The sequence below is a fragment of the Pipra filicauda genome, unplaced genomic scaffold (genome assembly GCF_003945595.2).
Source record: "Pipra filicauda isolate LSUMZ 115617 unplaced genomic scaffold, ASM394559v2 scaffold26_size5592650_pilon, whole genome shotgun sequence".
Taxonomy (NCBI): Eukaryota; Metazoa; Chordata; class Aves; order Passeriformes; family Pipridae; genus Pipra; species Pipra filicauda.
The window spans coordinates 4,965,172-4,979,214 of record NW_024104387.1 but is presented as its reverse complement, the minus strand read 5'-3'; the positions used below and the strand labels follow the sequence as shown (position 1 = coordinate 4,979,214).

General features: G+C 42.2%; 2 long non-coding RNA genes across 3 annotated transcripts; both read right to left on the bottom strand.

The window, feature by feature from the left end:
• Window positions 1-1,810: 1,810 nt before the first annotated feature.
• LOC113996696 lies at window positions 1,811-7,193 on the bottom strand. 2 transcript variants are annotated; one of them, XR_003543859.2, is made up of 4 exons: window positions 7,120-7,193; window positions 5,404-5,502; window positions 4,541-4,617; window positions 1,811-2,429 (listed from the first exon to the last, which is right to left on the bottom strand). It is a non-coding gene; the product is annotated as an uncharacterized LOC113996696 (long non-coding RNA). The 2 variants fall into 2 exon arrangements; XR_005563963.1 differs by lacking the exon at window positions 7,120-7,193 and having other exon boundaries at window positions 5,404-5,780.
• Window positions 7,194-7,248: 55 nt separating this feature from the next.
• LOC120323481 lies at window positions 7,249-13,951 on the bottom strand. Its single transcript, XR_005563962.1, has 4 exons — window positions 13,937-13,951; window positions 12,236-13,756; window positions 8,254-8,573; window positions 7,249-7,810 (listed from the first exon to the last, which is right to left on the bottom strand). It is a non-coding gene; the product is annotated as an uncharacterized LOC120323481 (long non-coding RNA).
• Window positions 13,952-14,043: the final 92 nt, after the last annotated feature.

Sequence of the window (14,043 nt, the reverse complement as noted above, 5' to 3'; positions counted from 1 at the left end):
GTGACAGTGGGAATCACTGACAGCCTGGGGCTTCAAAAAAAGTACTGAATGCTATGGTGCTCCTCCCAGGCATGACAGAGTGATCTGAAATTTATGACAGTATTTCCAATCTGTAGAGTAATGTTAATGCTGGAACTACTGCCATTGCAGTTTGCTCCTCCCTTCATATGTGGTTTCAGGGAGATAAAGGTTGGTCTCAGGTGTATGTCTGCTATACTCACCAAGGTTCTGCAGTTAAATACAGAATGGGGGTACATAAGTACAGTGACAAGGTTCATCTATTAGGAATAAATTCAAAGTAATTCTGTTTTAGAATTGCAGTTTTACTCTGTAGTAAGATGCAGTGAAATTACACATTGTTTCAGCAGTAGGGTTGTGTTCCTCCAAGTTTGTTAGTTTATTGTTAAACTTTTCACTGGTACAGCTCACTGGTTAGTGGTGTTGGTTGCTCTAATACAAGTTTTGTGTACTTCAGGTGTAGGTTACTAGATAAACTGCACTGCATGCCCATGTGCTGCAGAGTTGAAATCTGAGGAACCACAGGTCGTGAAAGAACAGTCCTAACCAGTAGTTTCCAACTAAATTGACTAGAAGTGGAAAACAAAGGCAGTAGTAGAAGGATGTGCAAGTAAAACAATTCCTAGTCAAAGCTTCAGAGTAGATCCAGAACCTGTACCTAAGCTTTTCTGCCAGATTTTGGAGAAGGTGAAGCTGGCAGCTGTAGGCTGTTGGAGTAGTGTAACTAAGCCTTGTATTCTTGCCCAGCCCAAAATGGAATTACTGCAGTCTTACGTACTTGTGCGTGGAGGCTTTGCTGCTTGGCTTGTTTATAACTAGTCACTGTGTTGGGAATTCTGTTGGAGAAAACTCCTGTGGGATAGGACAACAACTAAACACACAGAATAGAACATAAACAGTAAAATGCCACTAAACTCTGGGATTATTTACTTGCCAGCATGAGACACTTGCAAAGTTTACATTTAGTTAATGTGATCAGATCTGGGTTCTTGAAACTGGTATAAAAATGGTGCTTATTGCAGTGTGTATATCCAAGTGGTATTTCCCTAGATAAGGAGATCTCCAACTGCTTGAGGAGTTTTTAGTGCTCAAGTGCAGTGCTGCTGGCTAAGTGATCTGGAGCAGGGGATGGGTGGTGGGTTGGTCTCACTAATGTGTTCTTTCATGTAAATAGCCTATTCACTTTTAAATAGCAAAGTCATAGCAAAATTAAACCAATATAATTGATCAATAATGATGGCTTTTATTGATAGTAGTTTTTTAAAATGTTTAGGCATAACTACATTGGCAGAAGAGTGGAAGAAACTGCTATTAAACACATTTCACAGCAGTTCCATTTATCTTTGAAATCCTGGTCTAGGTTGCAGTTCCCGCTCAGGAGCCTTTACTGAACCAGCGGTTGTGGGTTGGTTATTGAAAATGACCCGTCATGGTGAATTCTCACCTGCTCCTAGTGAGTGTCACAGCTGCTGCCTTGTCCCTCTTTATACCAGTAGGAGACCATCTCCTTTCCAAGCTGCAGGGGTGCTTAGGTATTAAATCTGCGTGTTTCAGGAATGTGTTCTGATCATAGAATCATGGAATGGCTTGACCTTAAAAAGGTGCCATGGGCAGGGACAGCTCCTAGTACACCAGGTTGCTCAAATCTCCATCCAGCCTGGCCTTAAACACTTCAGAAATGGGGCAGCCACAAGTTGTCTGGGCAACCTGTTCCACTGTTGTACCACCTTCACAGTGAAGAACTTTTTTTTCTAACCTGACCCTGCTCTCTCAGTTTGAAGCCATTCCCCCTTCTCCTGTCAGAAGTCCCTCTTCAGCTCTCTTGCAGAGGAACCTTCTGCAGGCTGAACAAACCCAACTCTTCAGCTTCTCCTCTTGGGAGAGGTGTTCTGAATCACCTGATCAGTTCTTAAAAGTCAAAACATCTTCATAACTCTGCACAAGCATTTTTGGGGGAGAAATTTCAGGAAAGAGTCTTATGGGATTTGGGGATGGGTGGGGGGGTTGGGTATGGAACAAAATCTTTGAGTGTGGCTGAGCTGACCTGCTTTTTAGCAGATGGAAGCTTCCATCTGAATGCTATTTAGATTTGGAGGGATGTTTTCCCCAGAGCAGTGAATGAATCCAAACAATTTGATCATTTCGGCAGAGTCTCGAATAGTTGATGTAAATTTTTAGAACACATCTGAAACAGGAATTATCACAGCGTATGTTGCAATCCAGGCTCGCAGCTGCAGTGACTGATTAAAAAAGTGAGTTTATTGCCAATTCATGCTTATTCTCAAAAATGAGTTCCCAGAGAGCTGGTGCAGTGCAGTGAAGCGGGGGGAGCTTATGCTCATAGGTACCTGAGATACCTCCTGTTACTGACTGGCTGCTGCTGTGTTTACTTCAAATGCTGCGTCTCCTACCTACAATTTGATTTGAATGAATAGGGGAAATGGCAATTGGAGTTCTGTGAGACCAGTGGCAGAAGGGGTCAAGATGTCATGCAAAGGCTGTGTACTCAGTCATCAAGTGCCCTTGGGTGAAGCTTTTTCCCTGCCCTCAAATAAATTGCCAGGTCCTTGTAGCTTTGTCGGTGCTGCTTTTTATCTGGAATGGTGTTGGCCAGAGAGCAGAGGTTCACAGCAGATCCAGGCTCAGTTCAGGGGGGCGAGATCTCCTGAGGGGCATATCTATAGCCTGGAACAGCTACTCAGATGTTGCATCTTCAAAAGCAAACCAGAAATGGTATCTGCAGCTGAGCTCTGAGCTGCAACAGGAAAGGAAAGGTCTAGCAGAGCTAGAGCTGCAGACATCAGGGTTTAACTGTAGTCTAAAGGAGGCTCGATCAATACGGCCTTAAAGGTTCTGCACGGTGGTTCTACATCTGCTTCCAGGACAAGATATCCAAGAAAGTTTGCCAATCCTTCAGAAATAGCTGCATTTGTTACTTAGTAAGATACAGACCACTTCCAGTATCTCCCTGGATCCTCTCCTATCTAGGCATTCCAGAATAAGCTTCTCTTCTAAGTGACCAAGAAATCTCTAAAACAGAATCAGGCCTTTACCTCTGGGAGTCAGGGACTGAGTAAGACTCCTGAGGTAGGAGTTCCTTGAATAATGTGGCTTTTAAGTGGTGATGCAAAGGGACACAGGCTCGTCTGGATTCAATTTAGAGAGCGCCCACATCCCTTTCCTTTAACGGAGGGGAGTTGGAGACCAGGGAACTGTTATTTTTAATGAGTTGACGAGGCAGCCATGGCAACAGTTACACTTGGCATAAATACATGGCCAGAGTGAGGAAAGCAGCCATCTGAGTGGGATTTTTATCTTCAAATATTTTGCAGTTTAGAACAACGTCAGTCTTACATTTAGTTTTTGTTTATGTTCACAGTGGAAGCGTCTGAAGGATCTGATGTGTGAAGTATTCACACAATTTTGTTATCTAAGCAGCTATGCAAAACACTTCAGTTTGTGAAACAAAAAGGGATCTTTAGCTGGTTTGATAAAGTGAGTGGAGGATGAAGTTTATAGAGTTTGTTCTGTTAGAAAATGGATGTTTTTTAAGGACAAAGCAAAATTGGAGAAGCGAAGGGTAAATTAGCAAGAACGTGGAGTTAAAGCTGCAATACAGGTGAAGGCTTGGTCTGCATTTCTGTGGTGATTTTGTTAAACCCTGTAAGAAATGATTGCATATTCATAGGCATTTGAAGATTTAATCACTTTGGAGTGTAGAATGCTGGGTGACTGGCCTTTCCTGGAGAGGAACCTTGCAGATTTGAATTAAATGTTCACAACAATGCTAAATTACACAATCTTAGAGTTCAGTGTGCTAGAAGCTTGATTTCTGCTCTGAGCCAGGGCTGTCATCTGCCTCAGCTCAGGGGCCTGTGGTATCTACTGAAAATACATTCATTGGAATTGGTCCCCTAACATTTCTCCCATATAATAGTCAAGTTACAAACCCAAAGCCTAACACACTTTTGTATTGGGAATTTGCCTTCTGGAGCAATGAACTGTGCAGATTCCTGTGGTGCTGCACTGCCACTGTTATTCAGGATAGGTGACATCACCCAAATCTAAGGCTGGAGAACCCAATCCCAGCTGCTCCTTTGGAAAGCAGTTGCCTCCACAGCAGAGTCACAAACAAGGCATCAGGCATGTGCTTAGGCCAGCTCTGCATTCTTTCACAGAGGCATAAAGCATGGGAAGGACTTAAGGCCTTGGGCTTTTCTATATTATTTTAAGCTTAGGTGGTTTCCTGAGTTAATATTTCAGTTTCTGGGTAACAGGAGAAGCATCGATACTAATCCCCCTTCCCAGTATTGACAACAAACCAGGAACAATCCTGGGGTACAGCTGACATCTGAACCTTAAACAGCCCCGAGAGCCAAGCTGGGAAGTGCAGGGCTCTCTCAGTTCCAAAGAACACTTCTGAAGCAGGGAGAGCCCTGGCCAGGCTGCTGGAGGAGACAAAGCCGTGAGGGGCAGGGTAGGTGCACTGCACTTTTTGGGCTGTAGATAAATGATTACTCACTTGATCAACACAGCAGTTTCATTTCCTGCTCCAGCGAACGTTTCCATGGTGACCTCCAATTTCCCATAGTTTTCCATCTATGGAATTGATGCAATTTAATTTTCAAGACCGTGAAGTATTTAGCTATGATGAAAGGCCATTCATAAATTCCTCGAGATAATTATCTCAGTAGCTATACAGTGGGAGTAAGGACCATAATGCAGTAACACCCCAAAACCCCCTCCCTTTCCCTGCAGGTTGGCACATTCCTGCAGAGGCCCACTGGAATCCACTGGAAGTGATTGCAGCAATTCAGGGGCTGGAATGTCTCTGATAAAATACATCAGTTATATAAGTACAGAATAGGCTATTCTATCAGCTATCCTTATGGAATTGCCAGTGCCAATTCCGTAGTAACCTTCATAAAGGACTGAAGGAGAACTCAGTCCAGAAGTGGGCCAACATGGGAATAATTTGCTATTTTGCTTCTCCTTGAAGACTCTACACACTTAATCTGGTTTGTAAGGGGAAATGTTATTGATTCAAACTCTTCCTTTCTCTCTTACTTTAGAAAGAGGCTGCTCCTTGGATCACACGTAAATCTAGGTAACACTGTTATTTCTGACATCCTGTGAGCTTTGGATTTCATCTTTAAATAAGGAACATTCAAGACACTAAATGATTGAGTTGAATCCTGGTAATACAGCTGTTACCTGTGCAGTAAAGCACATAACCAGCAGCTGAGGAATCAGACCCTGGAAGCACTTACTGGGCTTCCCACAGAACCCAGTGCAGGCACTGGAACAGCTCAGGCTTGCACGTGCCAGGCTGAGACCTCTGTGCCACCAGCACTGCACCGATGAAGATAAACACTGTGCACTCACCCCAGAGCCTCTGAGAGCTCCACCTTGATTTCCCAGACACTTTGCTCAGTACTTCACAGATCCACAAGAAGTAGTCCTTAAATGTAGGAAGGAAATTTCCTGTGAAGGAAATTTGCTGTTGGTATTCGCTGAAGTAGCAAACCTAAAATACAGTGTGGAAAAAAAACCTCGAAATGTAACAAAAAACTCTCACAAAAGCAAAAATAAGAAGGGAACTGGTAGATGGATGCCATGCCTGTTTGTGGAAATCTCCCTTTCAGTTCCTCAGTGTGATCAAGGTTCATGTAAACTTGATCCTACTGGATTGTTATTGGGAGGAGACAGAGGGCAAAACTGCATCTAAATTGGAAACTAATTCAAATGAATAACAAAGAAAACATCTGAGCTACTGTTGTGCTGTGTGGGATTCCTCACTTAACTATCCAAATGCTCAGTGTCTAGACAGCTGTACACTCGTCAGGCAACAGAGAGAAACAGGTTCCTCACAGTGACTCATCCTACCTACCTTAAATTATTACCTTGGGAGGGGATGATTTGCCCTCTGGGGGTGCCAGTCCATGGGCCTGTACGAGGTGTCTAGACTGCTAATTTTTAGATGTCTGAAGATAACTAAAATTCACCTAAATCACCTGGCCGTATAACACTGAAATAAAATGTGCCATAATTCTGTATTAACACATAATTGTACTGCACACACACTGTGCTGTCCTTGTGCTGCCAGGACTGGGCACATCCAAGTTGTGACACCTGCTTAAGGCACAGCACAACTGTCCCAGAAAAGCAGTAGCATTAACAGGTGCCTCTCGGTTCATCAAGGCTAAGTTTTAAATAGATAGGTTGTGTTTTGATAGGACATTGAAACCCAGTCCCAAACTGCATTGGGGGAACAAGCTAAACCTCCTGCTCCCAGCAGTGTTCTAGAAATGCCAATGTCTAGAGATCTGGAATTGCTAGAAGTTCAAATCCCTTGCACTCCCCACCGATTTTCTATTTAATCATTAAAAATTTACACTTTATCTCCTGTTTAAATGAATTCATTTCAACTTTTAGTCTATGAATCTTGTCTTGCTTGTGTTGGTAGAGGAAAATTTAGGAATGTGATTGATCCAACCCTAAATTTCTCTTTTTTTTTTTTTTCCCTGATTGACAGTATTAGATTGATTCATCTTTGGAAATGAAATTTGAAAACCAACATGGGAATGTTCTCTATACAGCACCTACGGTAACCCATTTCATTACCATTTTAAATTTAGATATGTGACCTTTAAGATCTGATGCAGGAAATACATCTGTATGGGAGGAAAAAAAGACAGCAATACACATAATGAAAATCTTGAGCAAAACGTCTCCCAAGGTCTCTAAAATTAATATTTTTAAATATCGCCTTTCAAATGCTGATTTTATCAAACTGGTAATCATTAGATACAGATTTATTTTGTCTTTTTGTTTTTCCTTCCTGATTTTTCTACTTCTGGAGACTTGAGGAGTTTTTCCAAAACATTGTGTTTCCACATCTATAACCCACATTCCTTCCCCTTCTCTCCTTTGCTCTATCCAAGGGTTTCTGCCTTTCAGCCCCAGGTTTCAGCCCCTCACCTCCCCTGCAGCCTCTTTGGCTGCTGCTGCCTGTACTGTGAGCCCAGGGGAGACAACTATTGTGAAATCTGGAACCACCAGAAAGGAAAAGAAATGCACACTTGCTTCTCCACTCATCACCTTGTAGATGTGCAATCTCCCTCCTCATTTTCCATCCTAACCATTCGAAGATGTGAGATGAGTCCAGCGAAACCTAAACCCAGAAGGTCTGAATTAGAAATCTTGACACATAGTAAAATTCTGGTTTGTTTTGACTTGCTTTTCCAGTTTTGAATCCCTGGGGGACTGTCCTTCAGACATCCAGACTTTTCACTGCAGCCACAAGGGCTGCAAACAACCCAACAGAAAACCCCAACCAAGAACAACAAAATAAAAAACCCCAAAACACTGAACAGTGTTAGTTCTTCTCATTCTTGCAGGTGAGGTTTAGTGAAAGCACCAGGTAAAACAAGAATTGGGATCAAACAAAGTGGCAATACTGGATACAGAAGCTTGATGCTCTTCTTCTCAGGTACAACTGTTTTAATCAAATGTAACTTCTATGAAGCAGACAGTAAATAAAGAAGTCTTGTAACCTGACAAAATTCACTAGAATTACCGATATACTGATACCTTTTAATTAAGACACTTACTTGCCTTTAAATTTAGATTTGTCCTCCCCTGATTCTTTTCATGCTCTGCGTGGCTGTTTTCAAAGATAACTTTCTTCATTATTCCGTGCAGCCCATGAGCTACTTAGAGCATACAGAAGGGAGTATATGCCACATGCTGATTGCCACTTCCAGCAGAGAGATGCAAACCAGAAGGGTTCCTGCTTTCAGAAAAAGAAATGTACTGGCTATGGAATAACCAGCCCTGTTGAACCTTTTCTCCTGTACCCCAAAGTTGTAACACTAGCTCATTTTAGTCATGTCAGATTTACTAATTTCTAAAAAGAGATCATAAAAATGCATCCTCTGAACTATTAATAGAAGCAATGTCTGCATTTGTAGCAATTAACAGCACCATAAGACAGTTGACCAGGGAGTTGACAACAAAGATGATTACAATTGGGCATTAAACTAAACCAAACTGGAAGGCAGAGGGAAGGATACTAAATATTAGGATAAGACCATAAAAGTCTAGGGAGATACAATCATTGGACTGCATTTAATGCAGTTCTGGTTCACTCATTGTGAGATCTGTGAGCCTGCAGGTTTGTCAAGGGAAACATTTCCAGAAAACCTCCAGAATGGAATCTATGTCAGGACCTACCAGGTGCTTGAAGGCAGAGCATTCTTGGTGTGAAGTCCCCACCTCTCTGTTCACCTCTAGGTTTTCTTCTTTTAAACTGTCTCAGTTATGGGCTGCCTCCTTTTTCTCTTGAAAATGCTACTCCTGGTCATGAGCTTCTGCCCAGGATTTCTCCACCTCTGCTAAGGGTGCAGCACAGATCTGCTCCCTGCTGGGAAGTGCACGGCTTTGGCCTCAGCTGCAGGACATCCAACGGAGGAGATGTTCTATAACCCAGCCTCAGGCACAACTCAAACACTGAGCACAGGTTCTGCTTAGCTGGGCAGCTCCTTCCAGAAATTCTGAAAGAAACACCTGACCTGGAACGTTTGTCCTGTCCCTGCTGTCAGGGAATGTTACTTAGGTTGCACCAGCCACCTCCGAAGGGATTCGGAGCCCTGCCGGTGCCAATAGCAGAGGAACTGGAACCTTACTGGTCTGAGTTCCCTCAGGCACCAGCTGTGCTTCAGGCACAGGGAAGTCTCTTCCCTTTCCCCTATACACTAGAAAAGCTCACTACTCTCACAGAATTATCACACATTACATTAGCTCAGTCTCCCAGTGATTTACGAGTTGGTCACTTATCCGGATTTCTGGATTTTGAGAGGATTTTTTGTGGGTTTTTGGTTCTGCATCCCACACTCACCCTCGCTCCCACCACCGATGATTGCTCTGTGGTTGTTTTGGTTTTGTTTTTTTTAAACAAATCATCACAGGGAAGTTTTCCCAAACAAAACAAATGCATGTGATTATTTGGCAACCTCAGGGATTGTGCAACTACAACCACAGCCTCTGCTGAAGCTCTCCTGGAGATATGGATTAATTGCCCACAGAAAATACTCAGTAAAAGCAAAGCAGCTTTATAGCAGTTTACTTGACACAGGAATTGAATCAAGGCCTGCCTGGCCAAAACCCAGCCCCTCAACATGGGGAACAACAAAGATCAGCTTTCAGCAGTAAAGGTTTAATTCTGTAAGACAATTCTGGCCCTAATTTGTTTGCAAGTCATACTCTTGGCCAGGCCCTTCAACCTTTCTAATAGTAAAGTTATGTGTTTATAACCTTCTCTTTTTAAATTAAACCATTCAAAACCAAAATCAGATCATTTTCACTACTTTGTATTATGAAGGTGGAGAAAGAGACTGTGGTTCTATTACTAATCAAGGAACAACATTTGCAATTTTATAATCAACTTATGCTCCAAGGACCTCGTAGATCAGACAAAAGTCCTGTACAACTCAGTAAGAAATCACCCGGGCACAAAACAGCTTCAGTTCTCTTTGAGTCACACAAACTGTGAAAGGGGAAAAATGATTGCTCCTTGGCAGATCAGTGTCAATGAGAACATGACACGTGAAATTCAGTCCTCCTGACTGTGGTGGGTTGACCCTGGCTGGATGAGCTGCATGAAGATGAGAGGAACTTGTCTATGTGAACACCAGGCAGAAAGCCCAGTGCACCCAGGTATCCATCCAGGGCAATGCCTGTCACTGTCTAACCAGCACAGTCTTCATCTACAAGGAGCATTTAACAGAAATTCAGCTGATAATAATCTGAAAATCTGACCAAAAGTAGAAGCTCTGGCATTGAAAGAAAAATTCCAACTTGTAGCTCCTCAGGAGAGTGAACAAGTACTGGTGTTAGGACATCACCAAAAGCAGCCAAATATGCCCCAGGAGCAGCCCATACCCACCATTAAGCACGAGTATCCTTAACAAGGATGTCCCTGCTGCAGTTCAGAAGTACATATGCTGGAGGTTAAAAACATATGGACCTGGAAAGCCAAGATCACTTTGACTAAAGTCACCAACTTGAATTTGTGCATGAACATGCCTCGTTCCTGCAAACCCAAATGAGACATAATTCCCTCTTTCCTTTTTAGTACAAGAAAATAGCTGCTGACAATAATTCTTCCTCTCCAGCTGGTCTGGGACAGCTTCCCACAAGAAAAAAGAATGTTACCTTTTGCTTAGACAGATTCCCATGAGAATGAGACATGTACTAGAATAATTTAGCACAGCATAACAAATAGACAGAAGAGCCTGTTTAGAGCAGTTCAAACTCTATTGAAAGCTGGAACAAAACAATTATCTGTCTTTAAAGATTGGAGATGGGTGAAGGGACGTTTCATATTCTCTGAGGCATCTTCAAAAATGGTAGTAAACTGTCATCAGTGCAAGGCAAGACTGGTATTTATTAGTATTTATTAGTATTAGCCCTGCTTAGAGGAGTCTGTTGGTTCAGCAGTGCCTGTATAGCCAGAACCTTCAGGTGCAAAGGTGAGAAGACTCCAAGAAGAGTTTCCTCTGAATAGATTTGTGGAACCAGACAGAGGGAATATAGCATTGCATGAGCTTCTTCTTAAACTACTTCTGTACCACTCCTCTGTCCTAGTGGTGCAGAACAAGCAGGCAGCAAAGACTAAGCTCTCTACTACTACCTCTATGTCCTAAATTAGAAGCTCACTTCTGCATTAGCAAAAAAGTCTAAAACAGACATTCTAGACTGTATCTGTCACTGAAGATACACTGTGTAACCAAGTCACCTTTGACAGGAGGCCCTAAAAACCAGAGTGGACCCACGATATTCCTCCATGTGCCCAAGAATGCTTTAGCTGTTGCTATTAGCATATGGGATTAGCACAGCCTTAAAAGAGAGGCAAGATTTATCTGCTAAGAACTCTGAAGGGCTCAAAAATGTTTTAAGAGCCAGAGCATTGCCTGGACCCTTCTAAGACAACAGAAAACACCTGTGAAGTCACTGTCATGTGATACTCACTCTCAGGTGCCAAACAAAAACCTGTTCCTTCAGCTAAAGCTTGGTATTTGTATTTTAATCACCATGGGTGGGAAGGTGTGAAATCCTTGTATACTACTGAGCCAAAGAGCACTTATGGAGTTCAGGCAACACCAGAACAGTGTTGGGGGCATCTCCTAACAGGCAGATACAGGGACACGTGTAAGATAAGGATGACACATATCTAGAAGGAGCCATAGGGACTCTTTAGCTTTTATCATTTCAAATGGAGCTGGAAGAGAACAGTAAACTCAATCAAGGGTGCCAGTGACACTTTGCAGCCCAAACACTCAGCAAGCCCCAAGATCTGGAGGCTGCAGAGAAAGGGAAAGTTTTTGCCTAAGGCCAAAGGACGAATTAAAAAGGGGTAGAGAACAACCCAGAGGCATTGGTCTATCCCTGGAATAAAATAAGCTTAATTCAAAGAACAACATAGCTACAATGAGCATTCCTAATTTCTCCAGCAGTTATGATATAATGGCCAGTCTTCGCGAGCGAAGATTTTTGGGAAAGGTCATTAACCCTTCCAGCCTGCGCAGTGGATTTTTTTTTTTTTTTTAGGTGAGACACAGCGTGCGCTGAACTGAGCCCACCCTTTAGTCCTGAGGTTCATCTGCCGGGGCCGAGCAAAGCTTGGACAGTGGCAGTGAGGTCCCCAGGATGTAGGTTTGTTTAGAGTGACCTTCTCTTAGGTGGATTGCCTACCAAGGCTGATGAGCTCCACCTGCCCAGGGGGCTGGGAATCGAACCCCGGTCACAGAGGTGAGAGTCAGGCACTCTAACCACTAGACCACCAGAGGCATTTTTAGCAGTTATGAACTAAAGGTAAAAATGACATTACAAGCTGCATGACTCCACACCTGTACCTTCTATAGGCGCTGCCAAGACTAAAATACCCTGAAGTTTCAAGTATTTCTAGTATAAGCCATAGTAAGTTTGAGCAGATGCAGACCAAAATTCAGAGACAGTACAGAAATACTACACATTTTCACTGTACTTACTCTGAATTTCTCTCCTAAGTATTCTCATATTTGTTATTCTCTTAGATCACATCTCCAGTTCAAATCCTCCTCTGCAGAGCAATTATAATATTTAGCTAAATAACAAAATACTATTATGAGTGGTAAGTACTATTAGCTATGACAATAATGAGTATTTGGTTACATACCCTTTTTCACATCCATTTCGTCAACTTGCTTTTTTACCTCTATTACTACTGACTTTGTCCTTGCTGACTTCAGCTCCAGCTGTAGGAATTTTTCCAGGTAACTTGTGAAGTCAAGATTCATTTACTGTAAGGGAGCTACCACTATTTAACAAGTGGGTCATCAGAGAGCACTACACTGTAAGAGCAAATAAAAAACAAAGTAGGGAAGAAACTTGCTCCAGAAAGCTTGCAAGTTTTAACAGAAGACGTCAATAGTATTAATTAACCCCCAATGTAAGTTTAAATCTGTGCAGAAGGAAAACATTGCTCTAAGTAGTGAAATATTTAACACGGAAAGCAAGTTATTCCCAGAAAGTGACACTTCCTTATAGAAAGGACTGATACAATTTTAGCTGTCATGCTCCTACCATAGGTCTTGCCTTGTCCAAAGCATTCCCTGGCAGCACATTCCAATATATTCCTGCACCTTGTTTCTGTGTGGATAGATTACTGTGTTTTTCAGAGTTAAATTAGCAGAAGTGGACATTTACAAAGAGAATGATCAACACTACACACAGATGCTTTGTTATTCAGCAGTGACAACTACTCCTTCCCATGAAGTACTGACCTGGAAAAGTTTCTGAAAGAGAAAAACTTGAATAGGTGGATTAAAAAAACCCCAAAAGCAAAAAAACCACCATAACGAACCCTCCCCTCCAAATCACACCCAACCCCATAACTTCAATTACTTTACTAAGTTATATTTGAAGTGTTTTGTGAAAGGCCAAATCTATAAATTTCAGGAATGAACATGCTGCTCACATGTGAGGAGAGCAAAATGCTAAGCTGCAACAGAGCTCAACAGAAAACACTTCCTACAGTCATGCAACTGGGGATGCAAAACAGAAACTAGGAATAAACCACTCCTCTAGCAAGGCAGTGTTACACTTCTAACCCCCTGTATTTTATCCTGGAATAGATTACTGCTATAAATAAAGGAATTTAATAGCTGCAAGCCAACCACCTACTTCAGAAGGCAAGGAATGCTGCCAAGAGAGAATTACAGCAACGTTATTCCACCACTGCACTTTGAAAAAACAAGCATTATAAAATATGAATTAAGCTGAAACACAGCTTTCAGTCCAATTACAGCAACACATGACTTTTTATATAACCTTAATCCTCCCATTGACCGTCCTCATCAAAAGAATGAAACAAGAAAAACTGATTTCTGTTTTTTGGTGGGTTTTTTTTCCTCCTCTTTTGCTCTGTAAAAGCAGAGAAGTAGCAAAGCAAAAGCAACCCCTGTCCCCTTTCTGTCCCTGTTGATTGGCCTCTTGTACATCACACAGGTCAAGACATATTAAGTCATAACCTCTTCTTACACATGCCCTTTCTGTGGAAAGGGCAAAAAATGCACTTACCTCTCAGATAAGAGATGTATGAAAACCCCTATTATTTTACACTTACTGAAAGTATTTCTCTCCAACCGGATGTTAGATCTGAGCACCCACTCAGCACTTCATCTAGAGCTAAATTTTCCTACAGAAAACATATTTTTGTACAGTCAGCACCAAACAAGACCTTCAGAACTTTCATCAGAAGAAGACGACTGTGCTAGTGGAGATGTATTTGAGGTGGAAAAAAGTTTCTAACATCCCACAGTAAGCACTCTACGTTTTTCCCTTCCTATTTTTGGTTAAAAGCTGGCTCCTCTCATACCTGGCATCAGCTGGCATGTATTAGTCTTCCTCAGTTGCTCTAATTTCCTCACACTTCCTCAGAGCTTCGTAAATGAAGCAGCGTCACGTCAAGTGTAACACCTCATC